This window comes from Hyperolius riggenbachi, chromosome 5 (assembly GCF_040937935.1).
Source record: "Hyperolius riggenbachi isolate aHypRig1 chromosome 5, aHypRig1.pri, whole genome shotgun sequence".
NCBI lineage: Eukaryota > Metazoa > Chordata > Amphibia > Anura > Hyperoliidae > Hyperolius > Hyperolius riggenbachi.
This window is the reverse complement of record NC_090650.1, coordinates 97,378,372-97,398,901: the sequence shown is the minus strand read 5'-3', so window position 1 is coordinate 97,398,901 and position 20,530 is coordinate 97,378,372. Positions and strand designations below refer to the sequence as shown.

The 20,530-nt window shown below is 43.8% G+C and overlaps 1 protein-coding gene across 5 annotated transcripts in view; it reads left to right on the top strand.

Moving 5' to 3' along the window:
* OSBPL3 (oxysterol binding protein like 3) overlaps positions 1 to 20,530 on the top strand; it is a 277,877-nt gene that overhangs the window by 40,669 nt on the left and 216,678 nt on the right. For all 5 annotated transcript variants that reach the window (XM_068236035.1, XM_068236040.1, XM_068236038.1 and 2 more), the window contains exon 2: positions 16,385 to 16,511. The gene's annotated coding sequence lies outside the window, so the exon portion shown is untranslated. The remainder of the gene's footprint in view (positions 1 to 16,384; positions 16,512 to 20,530) is intronic.

Sequence of the window (20,530 nt, the reverse complement as noted above, 5' to 3'; positions counted from 1 at the left end):
CTTCCCTAGTAAAATGATTCAAATGATTCGGTTCAAAGATCCGGATCTTTTCAATGATCTGATTCGAATGATCCGAGTCCTTAAAAAGATCTGGACTTCCCATCACTATCCTGGAGCGGCTGCTTTGAGAGCCACATAACGCGGCTCAATCTGACATCCAACTTCAACACCACCATGCGACCATAACGTCCCCTAAAATGCAACGTCTTGGAGGGAAAGAGGCCTCATGGAAGCAGACATATTGGTAACATCCTGTGTCTACAAATTAGCATATCTGCAATGGCAGAGGAGATTCCTGAACTGACACAGCTGAGAGATCAAATTACAGTGATGACTGGTCACAAATGAGGGGGAATTAGACGGGCTAAACTCTCTCTAAATACATAGAGGGTGCATTTCGATGTTTTCCTTCTGTTCTGTGCAAGAGTTCAGTTCCACTTTAAGACTACCAGTAGTTATCTAAAGCGTCTACCTTCATATAAAATGTTAATCACTCTAATGATTTACATGTTTTCTGTTTACACCCTTACATTCTGCTATAAAATTCCTATTATGTAAACACTATCATGGTTTCCTGTTATGATTATATAATTTGAATGAATCTATGCTTTTGAGTCCTGTCTTACTTGAAGAGCTTTTAGCTGCTAATTGTACACCGAAGAACAGACATGTAAACACAATTAATAATTAAAATGCAGGTTTTAACTGGGCTTCTTGGGTGCCCAGCCAGCTGCCTTTGAACCAGAGTACCTTGAACCAGAGGATAATCTGCAGCACCAGATGTGTCTAGTGGCTCTCCTGTCATCGCTGTACTGCTTTGTTTTGTTTTATAGTTCAGCCACCTGGGTGAAATGAATGATTAATTTACATACAGATGAGAAGTACAGCCTGTTTATCAAATTCGGCCTGAGGAGAGCCAATGCTCGGTGCTGCTCACTGTGGTTCTGTGGTTCTTATACTATAGGCCTTATGTTTATTGTTGAAACAAGGCACCAAATTGCATATGCAAAATAAAGGCGCCAGGAAATTTAGGTGCAGGGATATAGCCGATAGTAGAATATCTGTACCATTATTCTACTATTTAACAGTAAATTCTTGTTAGTAAAATACAGGTATATGTTAACAATGTTTTACTACAGCTAATCCTCACACAGAACCTAATCACCCCCCACTCCAAACCTTAAAACCCCCGTGCTAACCGTTTACCTTAAACATTCCACTTCCTAACACCGAACCATAACCGCCCAAGGTAGCTGGGGGGTGGGGGGGGTGGGGTGGGGGTGGGGGGGGGGATGCGGGGTGATCCACCCCACCCACCCACTTTCCCTCCTCCATCCCTCTTCCTCCCACTCTAGGGAAGGTATATACATACAGTAGTAGGGCCACTAAATGTTGCTAGGGAAGCTATATTAGGGGGGGGTGGCACTAAACATTGCCATGGAAACTATCTTGGGGAGGGGGTACTACTAGACACCAGGGAACTGTATAGGGGAAAGTGTGTGTGGGGGGGGGGGGGGCTGTCAAGCTGCATGCAAAATTGGGGCAGGTCTAAGGGGGTGGCAGAGACAGGTCTTGGTGTCCCTTTTTTTTCTTGGTTCCAAAAGCTGCGAGATATCCAATAAGGGAAACTTTTTTTTGCTTTTTCCTTGATAATATAAAAATGAATAGGGATAGAAGTTTTTTTACTGGCATGCACCACTGATATTCAGTAATCTAATTGAATATCGTTCAGAAACCTCCACCACTAGCTTTGATCAATTTAGGTAAAAAAGGATATTCTCAAAATCCCGGCTCTCGGTATTTTGATGGGCTAGTGTTAGGAGTACCGTAGGTAGAGGGAGGGTAGCTGTCAAAGCGAAGTTAGATGAAGCGATAGTACAGTATCAGCAGCATTGACGATATTCTACTGCCGGGTCCAGTCCAATATTTATAACAAGTCTAAAATCATTATTCCAAGTTTAAAAAAATCTTTTTTTTTTTTTAGTCCTCGTTACCACTGGCTTTTATGATGCAAAGCGATCGCCACATCGCCTTGCATCTCCCCACAGGTACTTATGGTTGTTGTCCGAACAACCGCATGTGGCTTCCTGTTAACGGCTATGGGGACTTGGATGCGTGCTGCGGAAATCTGCAGCATGCTATCCATAATTTTCCCCCGCGCCGCATAGCGTTGGATAATTTTGCATCAATGGAAACACTTCCATTGACTTACATTGGCAGTAGTTTAGTTGCGGTGCGATGTGAGGATCGCACCGTGTGTAGTGGAAACGAGCCCTAAGACATTTTAGCCACACTTCAGTACACATACAAATATGTGCCCTTGCCAAGTGCAATCTACTGAAGGGGAGGGTGGATGTTTTCTGCTAATTTCATTTTTAATTACCGTTAATGAGTAAGTGGAAGTTGTCATCTGTGACCTCCTTTAAGCCTGTGATGTCTGCATGAACCGTTCAGCCATATCACGTATCAGTGTTGACAAATGCTCAAGCGTCTCGCGGAGGCTGATAGAGCAATTCCAAGTAGAATTGCCATTGTTCCTGCTAGCGTTCTTGAATTACCCTTTTGTGTGTTTCCAGTAGAAAGAATGGTACATAAATAGACTTCAATGTGAAATAAATGTCGTTGCAAAGGCAAGTAAACAGCCTTCAGTGAGAAATGCACAATTGAAGGTAAAGAGGCGCCCTGGTTGAAATAAAAGCATCTAAAAACAGCTTAAAATCGAGGAAATAATATGAGGTGGCTTACCTCAATAACGAAATCCTTGTATATGACAAAAGATTTTTATTTAGCACAGGCAACGCGTTTCGCGGGTCCAAGCCCGCTTCATCAGGCCAATAAAAGTGCCTACAATAGTGAAAGAGCTCCTCAGTATAACTATATCGACAGCGTTATAGGTTAATACAATGAATACTTATGCATTATACATTTATATCCCAATAGTATACATACCACTGGGTTAAATGAAAACGATCGAATGATTCGATAGATCCATCAATCAGAAAAACGATTTTTCGAAAAAGTAAATTTAACCTAATTTAAGGATCTAGACTGCCGATCTAAAATGGGAGATGGTAAATATGCAAATGCAGTGTTCAGCTGCATTTGAAGGTATTTATATAATGTTCAAAAATCAACAGTCCATGGGCCTGATTCACAAAGCCGCGCAAACCGTCCAGCACGGGTGCGGCAAACAGCCAGCACGCGAAGCACCGCCCGCGGCCTCCCGCGCGCGCAAAACGCCGCGACCCACGCGACCGCGGCAAAACGCGTTTGCAATAGTCCGCGACCGCGCGAATCGCGGCACCCCACGCGCGCAAAAGCCCGCGAACGGCACCCCACGCGCCAACCACCCAGCACACCCGCGCCAAACAGCCCGCACGCCCCCGCGAACCAAGCCCACATGCCCAAAATTTCCATATGCTGGAGGAGGTTTTTATAACAAAAATTAATTAAAAACTAAAGTTATTATTATTTTTTTCCCTGCAAGGTGCTGAGACACCCCCACTACACTACTTCAGTGAGAAATGAATGTCACTGTGATGTAAAAGCCTTTTACAATGAACTGTACAATCTAGTAATGTAATACAAATATAGAGACCAAGATAATAGAATTGTGTACAGTACACCATTATATTAAAGTATAGTGCCACCCGTGGCCAAGGCAGCCTTTCTCTGCGCTGAACTGGTGTTAATGGAAATGGAGGCATACCATTTTTTTGAATTCATGTATTTTGAAGTTCTTTTGAATATATGACTGAAGAGCTAGAACGTGGCATCACTGTGGAGTGTATTCCAGACTAATGAATAGATGACTCCAGTATGCTTTGTGTTGACTGTGGTTATTATACGTCTGTACGTCTACAGACAGGACTGCCATAAAGGTACATCACACGGCTTTGGTAGCCAATTGACCAAGAGACAGATCTCTCTCTGATTGGAGAGCGATCTGTTGGCTGCAGTAAACCGCAGGCCGATTCCGAACTAATTTCAGCATGAAATCTTTTGGGAATTGGCCTCGTGACGTTACCTCACCTCCCTTGTCCGCTGCCCCCCAATATTAGATGCCCCTACCCCCCCCCCCCCCCCCCCCCCCAGTGCCCATGCATAATAATTTACTGCTGTCACCCCAGTGTCTGCCAGTGTTTTTGCACACTTCTTCCTCCTTTCCTCCTCATTGGCGCCCCTCGTGGTTGCTGGGTATTGCACATGGAGCGCAAGTGTGATGTCACACGCCCTATGTGCAGTATGCCAACAATCACGTGGATACTGAGGTACCTTTTATAGTATTTATAGCAGTATTACAGACGTTCAGTGGATATTGCTGGTTGTTTTACAAGTGTTGTATTTCTACATTCACGCATGAAGTAACCATTTCCTTTATTGGTGTTTAAATTGTTTTCAGATTACTTGTGAAAAACTTTATGTAAGTAAGCATAGTTACAGTATTATGATTTAGGATTCACACACTTGCTTTACATACCTTGTGTATTCTATTCTAATGTGGTATATTGCAGTAGTTTTAACTGTGACTCTTTGGCTTTTCATAATGACAGGGTACAATAGTAATCTACTATATTATGTGTAAAATGTTCATTACCTGTATTGTGTTGTCTGTAACCTGTTCATTGTAAAATGCTGCATAATATGTTGGCACTATAAAAATCCAATAAAAAATAATTTTGGTATTACCCAGCCATGGTATTTATACCTAGTTGTTTGTGAATAAAGCACATGTAGCAGCTCTGTGTTGTTTGGGACAATTGCACATTGAATATTGGTACACAGTAGCTGCTCCTATATTTTGTGTGGTGCGGTTGTAAAGGTGGCCGTTATATTTACCACAACCTTCATTGCTAATGTACTACTTGTAGCCCTCTGATACCTACAGATAGCGGTGGGTTGTCTATTATCTGCTCTGGAAAACATTAGCAAGACTACAGCTAGATATGTGAATCTTCCATAAGCCTCCACTACATATCACCCATGTGCTACAGTTGGAAGCCAGTCATTTAGCATCATACAGGCCGTAAAATGACATCCTCTATGGGGTCCTTCAGCTGTTGTTTGGAAAACCAGTAAAGTAAAGTAACTTCTTAACAGGAACTGTAACCCAGGATTGAACTTCATCCTACTCAGTAGCTGATGCCTCCTTTCCTACGAGAAATCATTACCTTTTCTTGAATAGATCGGGGATGTCTGTATGGCTGATATTGTACTTAAACCCCTCCCACAGTGAGATAACTCTGACTGTTTTCTCCCAGTAAGGGCCGGTTCACACTTGGCGCTTTGGTTGCAGTCGGCTCCGCAATTCAGCGTGGTTCAAATCTTGCGATTCAGCGCAAATTGTGCTTGTGATTGCCGTTCAATAGAACGAGAATCACGGAACAATCACCCCCAAAACGCTGCATGCAGCGTGTTTGTGATTGATCGAAATCGCAACGGCTGCAGTGTGAATGTACCCATAGGGATACATTGTAGCAGCGCTTTGCTGATCACCGGCGATCAGCAAAGCGCTGAAGAATCGCCCCAATATGAGCCAGCCCTAAACCTTGTTGCATTGTAGGAAATAACAGCTGTAACAACTGCCAATCAAGAATCTCTGTGTGTGTGTGTATACACAATATTTGTTTGTGTGTATTAGCCTATCACGTTGTTGTTGTTTATATGAAATGGCAGTTGGTGCAGTCTTTCTTTTTTTTTCTTTTTTTTTTTTTCCGTCTGCCAGCAGTAAAGATGATGACCCGCAGGCTTAAAGTGTACCGGAGATGACATGTGACATGGCGAGATAGACATGTGTACATACAGTGGCAAGCATACAGACACTTATGCTGCGCTCCTTTTTTCTTTTTCTTCACTGCCTGAAAGAGTTTATAATTGGCTATGGAACTGACCATTTTTCTCCAGTCAAGACTCACTCGGCTAACTGATAACAAATTACAGCTACAAAACACTTTCCTAAGCAGATGCCTGGGCTTCTTACTGTGAGAGGGAAAGATAAAAAGGTCAATAGTTCATGTATTTTCACTCTGGGACTCTTGAGACACTGCAATTCATCAGAGACTATGAAACATTAAACCTGCTTTTGTAAATGTTTATACATAAAATAAAACCTTGAGATAGTTGAGAGTCATTTTAGGAGTAGGACAGATCAAGTTGTTTATCTCATGAGTTTATTTTCATCTCTGGTTCACCTTAAGTATTGAACAACATAAACAAATTACACAGTGAATTTCAATCATTTCTTGATCTATCTTTTATTTTTTTCTCCTACTACTATCTTTTAGTGAAGCTCCTCTTTAAAACCTTAAACAGCTATTTTAGGATAAGTTTATTGTTGAAACAGTTTCAGAGTGTGTCAGCTATACAATCATAACTACGTCTCTGGTCTGACCTATGATTACCGGCTTCCCTTTTGTTTACAATTGTAAAGTAAGATCTTACCTTAAATAACTGTCGGTTGATAAAAATGCAGTAACAGTTTTGTTGCTGTGGAAACCTGTCTATTTATCCCAGCCGTATGGTAAGGTCTGTGGCTGTGTGACATCCCAGGCTGGTGACACGAGCTGCTGCTGGTATAGAATAAAATGTAACTGATGGTATCCTAAACAGATTATGATTTTGATAAAGATTTTGGCTAGTTTCACGCAATGGGCTCAATTCACTAAAGTGTGATAACTGCTATCACAGCAGTTATCACGCCAGCTGCCACACGAAAAGGTTAGCATGCGAACATCGTTACTTCGCATAATTAGCGAAGGTTTGCGCGCGATCACGTGCGCTTTTCACGTAAAAACCGCACGTGATAAAGTTCTCACACTTTAGTGAATTGAGCCCAATATGCGGTGTGATCGTCCTGTGGCAGAAGAGCCTGGGGGGCAGGACACCACACAATGTCCTCTGTCATATTACCCTGCGGCTTAGTGCACCAATAGGGTAATATGCGTAGCGCTGCCCCCACTCGGTCACGTACTCCCTGCTGGACAGTAAGTACATCGTTAAATTACCATTGCTCTGCGCATGCGTGCCGCTACTGTGATCAATCGTTTACACTAACTGCATCGGCATAGACTTAAATTGTTGCATAATCCGGGCGGTAGGCTTGGATAATGCGGCAGCGCGCTGCAGAGTTTGCGTCAGGTATTTCTGTTGCATTGTGCTGCAATAGTGTGTAAGTCTCCATAGACTTGCATAGGTCGCAGAACAAGCTGCGGTAGGTGAGAATACTGCGACTCGATGCGCCACATATAGTGTGAATGTCTTTGAGTTCTGATGACGCTAATGCAAACATTGACCTATGTTATAATTACACTGTGATTTTATGGTTGTGCCTCTTTGGTAAAAAAAAAAAAAAAAAAAAGTTCAAGCTATATTTTAGAAACCACGTTGAGCAATACATTTGGCAGTGTGTATTTCACAGCATTGGTGGTTCATGTTTATTCTCAGATATAAGTGTCAGAACATCGCATGCACGTACAAGTTTTCTCCCCTCAGGGACTGTGCTTCTGACAGTCCCTATGTGGATTCAGAACGTGACCTGTATACTGCAACAGGCAGCTGCCAGCTTACATGGGCCTACTTGTCAGCTGCTCTTGATTTCATGGGACAGTCCCAGATCTAACAGACTTGTCCTTGGACATACCCACAGCTTTAAACATTGACCCAATGCACAGTGAAGTTTGTGTTGTTTTACATCCCAGTACATAATGTCTTGGCATTTCAGGTCCTGTTTCTCTGATCTGACATTTGACTGAAAGGAACAGATGAGTCTATCGCAGGCATGGGCAAACTTGGCCCTCCAGCTGTTAAGGAACTACAAGTCCCACAATGCATTGCATGTGTCTGACAACCACAGTCATGACTCATAAAGGCAAATGCATTGTGGGACTTGTAGTTTCGTAACAGCTGGGGGGCTGAGTTTGCCCATGCCTGGTCTATCAGCTGTTTTTGTACCAGTTTGCCTAGATTAGGGCTTTTCAACCTGTTCACTCACTGTACCACTTTTATCACCTGAAAATTTTCAAGTACCACCAGTGTGCCTGTGCAATAGATATAACCCGATCAGACTTGTGTGTTTCCATCGGAGCCCGAGCAGAGAGCCACTACTGCGGGTGCACTCACACAAACAAGGAGATCTTTGAGGGGCTCCAGCGCTGGATCCCCTCTACTGAGGAGGAAGGGGGAAGCCTCTTTAGGATCCAGAATCTTCCTCCTCTCTGGGCACTTTTTTTCTTACAGGTACACTTTAAGAGAAGGGGGGGGGGGCATATGGGAGGGGAATAGCGGGAGGCATTGGTGGGGAAAAGGATTAAAATCAGATTGCCATTATTGGCAGTCTGTAGGTAGATTGCCAATATAGGTAGCATATCCAGTCCCCCCCCCCCCCCCCCCCCCCCCCCCCCCCCCCCCCACACACACACACTTCAATACTGATAGCCTCCCCCACCACCAGAGAGCTGGGCAGTGACTCACCACAGTGTTCGGTTCCCCCTTGCTTGCTCCTCAGTGTGCTGTCCTTTGTAATACAGTTCAGACCTCAGATCGGTGGTAACCTAGGCGCAGTGAAGAGACAGCCAGGCGAACGGTGCACAGTGACGGCGGGCTGCGAGGGGTAGCCGAACTTTGTGGAGGCAGGACGGGAGCAGGACAAGCGTCAGGGCAATTAAGTAGCAGGTATACTTGGAATGTACCACCTGGCCAACAGCAAAGTACCACTGGTGGTACGTGTACCACAGGTTGAAAAGCCCTGGCCTAGATGATTACTGAGCATTGCAGTGATTTCTGGTGTCTTTCCCCTGCTGATCCTTTATAGGACACCTGAACTGAGATGGAAATGGAGGCTGCCGTATGAATTTCCTATTAAACAATTCTAGTTGCCTGACTGCCCTGCTGATCCTCTGCCTCTAATACTTTTAGCCATGGACCCCAAACAAGCATGCAGATCAGGTGCTCTGACTAGATTAGGCACATGCTTGTTTCTGGTTTGGTTCAGACAACATTGCAGCCAAAGAGATGAGCAGGACTGACAAGCAACCGATATGGTTTAACCCTCTGGGGGATAATCCCGAGCTGAGCTCGGGGTATGCCGCCACAGAGAATTTCTCAGGCCCTGGTGGGCCGATTTGCATAATTTTTTTTGTTGTTGTTGAACGCAGCTAGCACGTTGCTAGCTGCATGTATATACCGATCGCCGACGCTCCGCGCTGATTCGCCGCTACCCGCCGTGCCGCGCCCCAAGACCTCGTGCGCAGCCTGGCCAATCAGTGCCAGGCAGCGCTGAGGGGTGGATCGGGACTCCCTCTGACGTCACAACGTCGTTGATGTCGATGACGTCATCCCGATTGTCGCCATGGCGACGGGGGAAGCCAAACAGGAAATCCCATTCTGAACGGGATTTCCTGTTTGCTTTGATTGCCGGATGCGATCGGAGGGGGTGGGGGATGCCGCTGCACAGCGGCTATCATGTAGCTAGCGCTAGGCTAGCTACATGATTAAAAAAAAAATAATAATTTTAAAAAAATGTGCTGCGCCGCCCCCTGGCGAGTTTTATTGTATCGCCCAGGAGGTTAAAAGAAAATAAATATGGTAGTCCCCTATCTTTTTCCTTTTAGGTGTACTTTAATGGTTTATCCACTTTCCTGATGCCTAATCCTCTCCAACAGTCACTTCACTCTAACCTCCTGGCTCCAACATTAACCCATTCTAAAAGCCAAACTTACCCTCACAATGTGGTCCCCTTCCAGGCACCTAATCACCTAACCCTAAAAGCTAAAGCTAATCTATCCTTTACCTACCCTCTAATCCTAACACACTTCTATTGGCGCCTGATATGGGTTGATGCAAAGGTTATTGCCGATGATGCAGCACCCAGACCTTGCTGCTTACCAAGGACAACCCCCTCCTTTTCCCATTGAGAAATAACAGTATGCAGCTGCAATGCAAGTGAATGAACTACTACTGCTAATTGTCCTATTGAATAGTAATAGTACAAGCTGGAACACAAGGGAGTGTACCATTTTTTTTTTCCTATTGAGAAGTAATGGTCTTGGCTGGTGACCCACTACTTGTACAGTGATTTCTGCCAATTTTAGAAGTGATTTTATTTTAGTGCTTACGTTTGCAGTGAGATTGTGATTAACGATGCAAAGGTTTCTGGGTACAGCAGGTGGTTCTGGATAGTAAAAGCGCTGCAAAATAGCTTTGTACATCGATTGAAAAGTGATTTTTGCAGTGGTACTGTCTTTTGTATTGGAGCACAACTGCTCCAAAAATGTGGCAGGACCCGCAATTGCAATTTCCCTTATCCCAATTCTTCCCATAAGTTTGCCTCCATTGACTTTCATTAGCCTAGCGCTTTTGGCATAGCCAGTGATCGTTGGCGATCCCAAAATGCTGCTAAAATCACTCTAGCGGGCCATAGCCCTGAGAGATGAATGATCTACATAAGTATTCAGCCTTAACAGAAATATCTCTCACTGGTGGACTGGCTTCCAATATTTTTAAAATGTAAACTACCGGTAAGTCTAAACCCGTAGATTTCTGCAAAAGACCTTCCTGAGTATATTTTAAAATGTTGTTGTCTAGGTGTGTGATAGGCAAGGAGATGCAATTATTGTATATTAGTAATGGTGGAATCTATGAGAAGCCTCTTCATGCTTGTGTACACGGCTCTGTTCAGCAGTACATGGCTGTCCGTGTGCCATTCACCTGATGGAGTTTGCTGACTCTGGCACAGGGCTTGACCCCGACACCACACGTTCTCCTTTCCTTTCATAATTGCTGCTGAAGGAAAGTTACAGTAACTTTATTGCAACTAATTGGCAGGCTGGCCTGCTGCTGAGTGGCCTTCTAAAGTGCAAAGATCAATTTCACAACTGACCTTGAAGCAAATTATACGTTTGAACAGTGGTGTGGCGTGTGAGTTTTTAATTAGTCACATAAGCAATTATGGCTAGGTTTAGTCTGGAATTTTCCTAGTATGAAAGGTGTTCTGTGATGAAACATGGAAATTTGTTTACAATATATTGGTGTTTGGAAATACTAGGGGACTATCTGCAAGGAGTTTGGAGGTGCTCCCCATGTCTGTGTGGGTTTCCTCTGGGCACTCCTGTTTCCTTCCACATCCCAAATACATACAGATAGGCTAATTGGCTTCCCTCTAGACTACGATACATACACTGACTACACGATACATACATGATATATTGTATATGACTATGGTAGGGATTAGATTGTGAGTCCCTCTGAGGGACAGTTAAGTGACAAGACAATATATATTCTGTACAGCGCTGCGGAAGAGGTTGGTGCTGTATAAATGCTAAATAATAATTCTTCTTCATGTAGCCAGGCCCTGTATTCTGTATGGATTTGAATGCTAGTAGGCCAGTCTTGAAGAGAATTCTCCATTTTATGAGTGACTAGTGCAGTGAGCAAAGAATTGGTGTCATGAGGCAGTGGAAGAGTTGGTTGGTAATACCCTGGAAGTGGCGTACTTTACCAACCACAAGAGATGTAGATTTGATTTTTTTTATTTTGATCGCATTTAAATTAAAAAAAAGTGAAAGTCTGTCTAGCAACCACTAACCTTATACCACTTGATGCAGTAGATAGCAATGCTGCCACGGATTCCCTGCTACTCTTCTTCGTGGGAAAGCAGTACAAAAATTGCCTTTTTTTTTTTATCAAAACCTAAACTTTTGTTGTTGTTGTTGTTAATTGAACGGAGTGTCATTAATTGAAAAATTGTGCATTGCTAGCATCAATCTCTGCCAGTGTGTGATCTCCCATTACTCTCCTCTACATGGGCGTAGCAATCACCCCTGCGGCTCCTGCCATTGCATGGGGGCCCAGAGGCTTTGGGGTCCCCTCCCACCTCCCTCTTCCCAACCTCAGGTGCAGCCAGTTAGCAAAGAAACATTCCCATTCACTCACAAAAACCGTGTGCAAGAGCGTGTGTAATTTTTTTTTTTTTCCTGCTTCCAGAGGCTGCTTTACAGCAGAACACTCGCTGCTGCCATTCACCGGCCCCCAATCCCATGGGGTTCGGGGACAAAGGGGGCCCTATGCTATCATTTTTGCAGGGGGGCCCTATTAAGTCTAGTTACGCCCCCACTTTTCTCTTTTCAGTTCCTCTGTTCAGCTCAAAAGCTTGAGCAGGATCTACATTTCAGGATAATGGAAACCATTTTTAATAATCTGATTTAGCATTTTTGGCCTGGCTGTACAGAAATGAATCCTGCCTTGTTTCCATGACTAGACACTGTAGACTAGACATGGGCCTCTGTCCAGAACTGGTTTCAGCTTTGGTTAGGTGGCAGTCATTTTACTCAGTTGGAAGCCGAGTTACTTCCTGGGGATAAAAGATTTGCTAGATGCGAGTCTCCTATTACCCCGCATTGCACACAACTTACTGGCTGATCCATTTATAAATGTAACGTTCACAATGCCTGTGCAAATTCTATCTTGTCTGGTACATTAAACTGATTGGCTTGAATTTAGAAGAAAAGTTACCACTCAAATCCCCACAAAAGCCAGTAGTGCTGGTTATGGGCTGACCAAGCATAGAACAGTGGATTCTGGAGAAAGATCTGCGCTTGTAAGTAGGGCACAATATTGTTCCATCTTCAAAAAGTACACCACGCAAACAGAGCTGTGGTGTTTTGGACCACACTGGTGTAATCATAGCGGAACTACATCTGTATACATCTGTTAAGCATGTGCCTAGCCCCACCCACATCCAGGTCTGAGACATTCCAGAACCAGGAGTGGCAGCAGACTAGGAACATTCACATAGAAGATTCTGAAGTTGATATATCATTAAAATAAAAAAAAAAAAATGAAAACCATGTTGAATCATGCTGAGTCTTAGGCACAAATGGTAGCAGAATAAAAGTAGAAATGGGCAAAAGAGAAAGGAAGCTATAAAGGTGTAGAACAGGACTTACCAGGTTGGCAAATACCCAAATGGAAGATCCCAAAACACTAATGGATATGAGGGTTTTGTGTGCCACCTCCCTGTGTTGGGCAAGCAAATTCTCTCAATGCTCTGAGAGAAGGCAGGCACATTCCCGACCGATCTGATCTATTAAAGTGAATGGGAACCGTATTTAAAAAAAAAAAGACAGGTACTTACCCAAGGAGAGGGAAGGCTCTGGGTCCTGTAGAGCCTTCCGGCTCCTCTCCTGGTCCTGGCTCACCCGGTAGCGGTATTTGACTAAATTAGTCAAATCCTGCTTTATCCGGCCGAAGGAGGCTTCAGAAGTCTTCAGGGAGCCCGCGTGCTCCTGAAGAAGGGCGGCCCTGTACTGCACCTGCGCAAGCACGCACTCTTGCACGCTCACGCCTGTGCAGTATGGAGCCGCACGTCTTCGGGAGGGGAGTACACGGCTCCTGAAGACTTTCAAATACCCTTTCGATGGGGGATTGAAACGGGGGGGGGGGGGAGCCAGCACAGAATAGAGAGCACTGAGAGGGGAGACAGAAGGCTCTATACGACCCAGAGCCTTCCCTCTCCTTAGGTAAGTAAAATGCGGTTCTCATTCACTTTAAGGCTCCAGCTTTCTCTGCCTAGGAGGCTGATAAAGATCTTGTTGAATGAGTATCTCAATGGCCTTAGCGTGTGTATACACATCTGATTTTCATGGGTCAATGACTTGCCAATTTTACCATCTCAATGTACTATGATAACTTCCCTCCACAATATGTGGAGAAGTATTCTGAATAGTTGACTGAGTAGTGCAATTTGGCTCGACCTCTGACATAGGAGACCTGAGTTCAAATCTCGGCTCTTCCTATTTAGTAAGCCCAGGACCTATTCAGTAGGGGTTTTGGTGCGATCAGGGCCCAATCCCCTTGAGCAACATCACTGGCCGGCCTGTATAGACGCACATCAGCTGTGTAGCAGACAACTGGTTCTGTTGCAATGCGCAGGGTGGGGGGCAGGTGAAGGAGCGGCATCTCCAAAGCAGTTGGCCGTCCCTCGGGTGAGTAGATCCGCCGGGCAGATTACTTGCATGGTAGGCGGTTCGGGGCCTCTGTACACATGCTTGATTATTGGCTTAGGCGGTCGTTATCGCCCACCTCTTTGTGTGTGTACAGGCCTTAAGTTTTTTTAAAACAAGCTTGCAGTAGCTGATAGATCTCAACAGATGCTGTTAATGATGGGTGCGCTTTTGGTAGCCAACTCATTAATGGCAGTGAAAGGGTTAATCCGTACCTGTAGATAGTTTTATTGCAGCCTTTAAAAACTTACATTTCTTTTTCAGGTATGATGGTGAACTATTTTAGAACAATTTAGTATATTTCAAATCCAGTTCTGTGCCATGCCTGAAGATGAAACTTTATTTTTTGTAATCTTGTGAAACTTGCCTACAGATTGTCATCACAGGTATTGCCTAAATCAACTTTTGTTACTTCGATAATAAGAGCCCATTTCTGTATCATCTAGCTTACCAAGAGAGCATTTTAAATTTGAGATTGCATGATAAACCTACTTTCTTATGTACAGCAATGATTGAAGTGTGTGTGTGTGTGTGTGTGTGTATGTGCGCGCCCATATGAGCATGTGCACGCACACTTTTATATATATATATTTTTTTTTTTATTTAGTAGATCAATTTCAGCTATGTTGTCTAGAATTCATTAGTGCTTGATATAAGTGTGGCAAATGAAAAGTTGATTATTTTTCAGGAGTATCGGTTTTGCAAGCGAACCGTAAATATCTCTCGACATAAATGAATTTATCAACACACATACTCCAATAAAAATCCAGATTATTTTTTTTTCTTTTCTTTTTTTTAGCCAAGAAACCAAGTCAAATATTTATTTATATTCAACTCAAGTACACAGCTGACTTCTAATGTGTCAGAAGAAAAAAAATCTATTTAAAATATTGATCAATTTAAAGACTAGTTAAAGGACACCTGAACTGCCATATTTATTTCCTTTTAAACACCACCAGTTGTCTGGCTGTCCTTCTGATCCTCTGCCTCTAATGCTTTTAGCCATGTACACTGAACAAGTATGCAGATCAGATGTTTCTGACTGAAGTCTGACTTAATCTAGTCAGGCTTCGGTTGCAAGCTGCATGCTTGTTTCAGGTGTGTGATCCAGATACTATTGCAGCCAAAGAGAGCAGCAGGACTGCCAGGCAACTGGTATGGTTTAAAGCAGCAGGGACATTCCTACTATCCCAGGAACAAAACACATATAAGTAGATAAATACTTCTACTTAGTATATGTACTGTTCTGTCCACTTTTTGATTTCAGTGAATGTTATATAGTAAATAAAGAGAAAACTGTTTCAGGCATTTTCCATTTTTACTGCTTTTGACTAAAGCCTATCCTGATGTCATTTCCTCCCTTACTCTCTCTCTTTTTTTTGTCCTCCTATAAACTGCACTGTCATGTCTAGCTCACTTTGTAAACACATGTGAGCACAGCATAGATCGATTTCAGCAGCTTCACACTGAACTGCCCTCAGCCAATCAGTGAGGAGCAGGAATGTGGAAGGGGGGGTGACAAGCTTCCCTCTCTTTGATCTCCCTTTGGCAATGTACCAGATAGAGCCAGGCTGACTGAGATAAGATTTACTACAGCAGAAACATTGATTAGATTGGAATGCTTGCAATGCAGGGTTAGGTTGCAGCCTGCATAATAAATACAGAGCAGTGGGCAAATGGAATTTGACTTTGAGGCTCCCAATCCTGCTTTAAAAAGAAATAAATATGGCAGCCTCCATATCCCTCTGTCCTTTGGGTATTTAAAAAAAAAATTGACCCATGTCCGTTTCGGCCTATGCCGCCCAGGCTACATTTCCCATGCTGGCAATGTTTTTACCCAGGATAAATTGCCCCAAATCCTCCATGTTAGCCAACGTGCTGCGACATTCACTTGCAGCAGAGCAGTGTGTTTCTTCATCCGCTGCAGACATTCAGTCCCCAGTGACAGAACAATGCATGGATGTGAAGCTGCCAATGCTACGCCAGGGAACCTCAGCTATAGCCTTGTAATTCCTGGCCAACAGTCTGTTGCTAAGTGAGAATTCATGTCATTGGCCTTAAGACACCCTGGCTTAGAACATTTTGATGTCTGTGACCTAAATTGCAGATGGCTTGTAGTGTTTTATCGAACAGTTTCTGTAAGTGGTTATAATGTCTCAATGCTAGAATATTGGAACATCGCCTGTATAACTGCTTAGATGTTTTGAGCTGAAATTCAGAAGTTTTAAGCTGTCTACCAGTTATCTGTCCTGGGATTAGAGAGGTCTGTACACATAATTATGTATTATGAATCAGCCAGATGACTGGTTTACACTCGGCGAATGCCTATTTGCATCTAATGAGCTTATGATATATGCTATGCTGAAATCTGCCATCTCTTTCTGCAGCTATTACAAGAATTGTGTTACCGAATCCCATCGCATGAGGATTAAGCTTTTCCGGTGCATTATGTTATATCCGGTCGCCTTATTGCTGCATTGATGACTGTGGAATAAATCCTGCTGTTTAAATCTGGTGAGTAAATGACTAATTTATATACATTGGAAGAGGGAAGCTCACAAATTGGCATCTGTTGTAGTTTGAATACTGCCTCTTATATTATTATATTGCTACAGGAGGAAAGTTTGTAGCTATCAGTGTTTTATCTTACCTCTCTTTATCCATGAAAAGCATTGTTTCTAAGCATTATTATAGTGTGTGAATGGGCTGTAGCAGGTGATAGAGGCAGGGCAACTGCTACTATGAGAATCACATGGAAGCGCCTGTATTGGTTATCTCAGAACCAAAGCGCACAACTGAAGCAATTGTAGGCTGGCCATACACTTATAGATTGGCACCCAGTGGGGCAAATCAATCAATTCCTCTCCGAAAAGAATCAATTTTCAATTTATTCCTGTTGGGCACTGTTTCTCAAACCTGTCCTTGTGACTCCCCAATGGTGCATGTACTGCAGGCAACCTCCCCTATGCACAGGTGGGGTAATTAGTGTTTCAGCTAGGTGGATTCCATGTAGCTCAGACACTAATTACCCCACCTGTGCATAAGTGAGGCTGCCTGCAAAACATGCACCATTGGGGAGTCACGAGGACAGGTCTGAGGAACACTGCTGTAGGGGAGCTATTAAAAATAGTTTGAACTATGTAGCACTGTTTGATGCAATGCTATGGACTGTCGATCTACTGCCACTTCTTCTCTGCCCCAATCGACTTAGATCTTCTGTCCTGTCCAATCGATATTTTTCGATAGATTTTTGGACAAAATCAATTGATTGCCAGGTGGCTGTTACTAGCCTCCTGTGTATTACCCATGGACCCACCACAAGCGAGTGCTCCCATGGCTTAAACATGCTTTGCAGTGTGACAGGTATTTGTGATTTTAATGCTGATCACAGACAGGAATTGCTGCAGCCAGCTGTGTGTGATTGGTTTACTCTGATGCCTGGTCTGTGTGCAGCCTTCAGCATTAACAACAACAAAAAAACTCACACATGTATAATGTGTGGTGTAGGAATCAGAAGTGTAATAATGTATTTCCGCATGGTTACTGTTCCGCAGTACTTTGCTGTACCATTCTCTGTAACTGGATGGGATTGGCACTGCAGTGTGTTGAACGATCGCACACCCACCTGCGGTATATAGTTGAAACCAGGCCTAATGCTGGGCTAAGGAAGTCCTAATTCAGCCACCGTATGCTATGGGTGTCAGGTGACAGAGGGAAAACCCTGTAGGAGTGTGTTGACAGCAGTGATTCATTTCTTGTTGAGACAGGACAGTTTGCATGGAGGACGCTGAGTTATGCTGGGCATACGCGGCTCGACGCTACCTTATCAATCGAGCCGCTGATGGCTCGATTGATAATATCAGACGTGTCGGATCATCGCGGGGATCGATTCCGCGCTCGATACCCGCGGGCGGACAATAGGGGCGAATCGAGCGGAAGATAAGAAGCACCGTCTGGGACGAGCGGGAATCGATTCGGGTGCATGCGTGGACGAGCGGGGACGCGGCGGGAGTCGATCCGGCGGCTAATCGGCCACCGGATTGACCCGTGTATGCCCAGCATTATGTCACAGGCCTTGCAACCTAGTGTCTATTGCTGTAATTATATTTTTGCCTGGACTTCCATACTTAAAGTTCTAATGGTTCTTTGCTGTGTCGTCTTTGCAAGTGCTAAATTAACATTTCACTGCTTGTTGATTGCAAATTTTATTGTTGTGTTTACTGGCATGATGGTGGTTATTTAGTATTTTATATAGAGCCGACCTCTTCCGCAGCTCTGTACAGAGTTTGCTTTATCACTTAATTGTCCCTCAGAGGGGCTCACAATCAAATTCCTACCATAGTAAATTGTCTATATTGTGTAGTGTACAGTAGCAAGAAAAACTATGCGAACCCTTTGTTTTACGTATTGTAAATTCACTAACATGGATGTTAGTATATGCCAGAGACTTTTGTTAGTCTTTAGCTGACACTCTAGGATTTTTCTTCACCTCATTGAGCATTCTGCGCTGTGCTCTTGCAGTCATCTTAAGAGAACGGCCACTCCTAGGGAGAGTAGCAACAGTGCTGAACTTTCTCCCTTTATAGACAATTTTGTCTTACCATGGACTGATGAGCTGCAGGGCTTTTGGAGATACTTTTATAACCCTTTCCAGCTTTATGCAAGTCAACAATTCTTAATCTTAGGTCTTCTGAGAGCTCTTTTTTGTGTGAGACATCATTCACATCAGGCAATGCTTCTTGGGAAAAGCAAACCCAAAACTGGTGTGTGTTTTTATAGGGCAGGACAGTTGCAACAAACACATCCAATCTCATCTCATTGATTGGACTCCAGCTGGCTGACCTTCATTCCAATTAGCTCATGGAGATGTCACCAGTCTAGGGGTTCACATACTTTTTCCACCTGCACTGTGAATGTTTACATGGGGTGTTAAAAACAAACATGGAAACCTTTAATTGTTTTTGTGTTATTAGTTTAAGCAGACTGTGATTGTCTATTGTTGTGACTTAGATGATCAGATCACATTTTATGACCAATTTGTGCAGAAATCCATGTAATTCCAAAGGGTTGAAATACTTTTTCTTGCCACTGTTATGTATTGTAGTCTAGGGCCAATTTAGGGGTAATCCAATTTACTTATCTGTATGTTTTTGGGATGTGGGAGGAAACCAGAATGCCTGGAGGAAACCCTTGCAGACACAGGGAGAACATACAAATTCTATGCGGATAGTGCCCTGGCTGGGATTTGAACCTGGAACCCAGTACTGCAAGGCAAGAGTGCTAACCACTGTGCCACCGTGCTGCCATGATTGGTAATGAAAGAAATATTCACATCTGCATGAAAAGCTTTTTCTCCCATCAAGGCATGCTATTGTGTAGATTTTTACTGTGCAGACCTGGAACTGCGCTTTGAGGATTGGCTGCAAATAAGGATGGCAGCACCACATTTAGCTACTTCAGAAGACACAGCCGATCTCACAGGAAAAGAACATTAGTTCCATAAGCAGTGTAGTGGAAGGTTAGCATTATAGCTGTACTCGCCAGATGACCTATATAAATAAGAGCTTAAAAGGAAGCCTTTGATAAATAATTTAAGTGGCAAGTCACACTTTCAAAGTCAGGGAGCATGTTTTAATTAACCTTGACAGAGTGTTTTCCCTGGTGCAGGGAGATGAGTCATCTTGTAGAAGGGAATTTCCAGGAACAGTGGAGATCCCATTGGTCACCCACTTGTCAGAAGCCTAAACATTGGTGTGCACCTTAGATAACTGTTGTATGAAATGTGTGTTCTTCATGATTTCAGTTGAACATGTGCTGGTGTCCCCTGACATCAGTAACTGTATCTTTACCTATCTGCCAAGTCAAAAAATCCTTTGCTGATGCTGTTTGAGTTCCCACAGCTAGACACCTCCCTCTCGGCAGACTGACCAAACCCCCAATCCAGAAATTGAACATAAAATAAACTTAATGAGATAATGTAGGTGTATTACTAATGGTAGATAGAACATTAGTAACATAAAATGGAGTTTCATTTTTATATTTTCAGTTTAAGGACTTTATTTTAAAGGGACACTGTAGGGGGGTCGGGGGAAAATGAGTTGAACTTACCTGGGGCTTCTAATGGTCCCCCGCAGGCATCCTGTGCCCGCGCAGCCACTCACCGATGATCTGGCCCCGCCTCCGGGTCACTTCTGGAATTTCCGTCTTTAAAGTCAGAAAACCACTGCGCCTGTGTTGCCGTGTCCTCGTTCCCGCTGATGTCACCAGGAGTGTATAGCACAAGCCCAGTATGGTCTGTGCCTGCGCAGTACACTCCTGGTGACATCAGCGGGAGTGAGGACACAGCAACGCAGGCGCAGTGGTTTTCTGACTTTAAAGTCAGAAATTACAGAAGTGAATCGGAGGCGGGGCCGGAGCATCGGTGAGTGGCTGCGCCAACACAGGATGTCTGCGGGGGACCATTAGAAGCCCCAGGTAAGTTCAACTCATTTTCCCCCGACCCCCTACAGTATCCCTTTAAGATTGAATTCTAA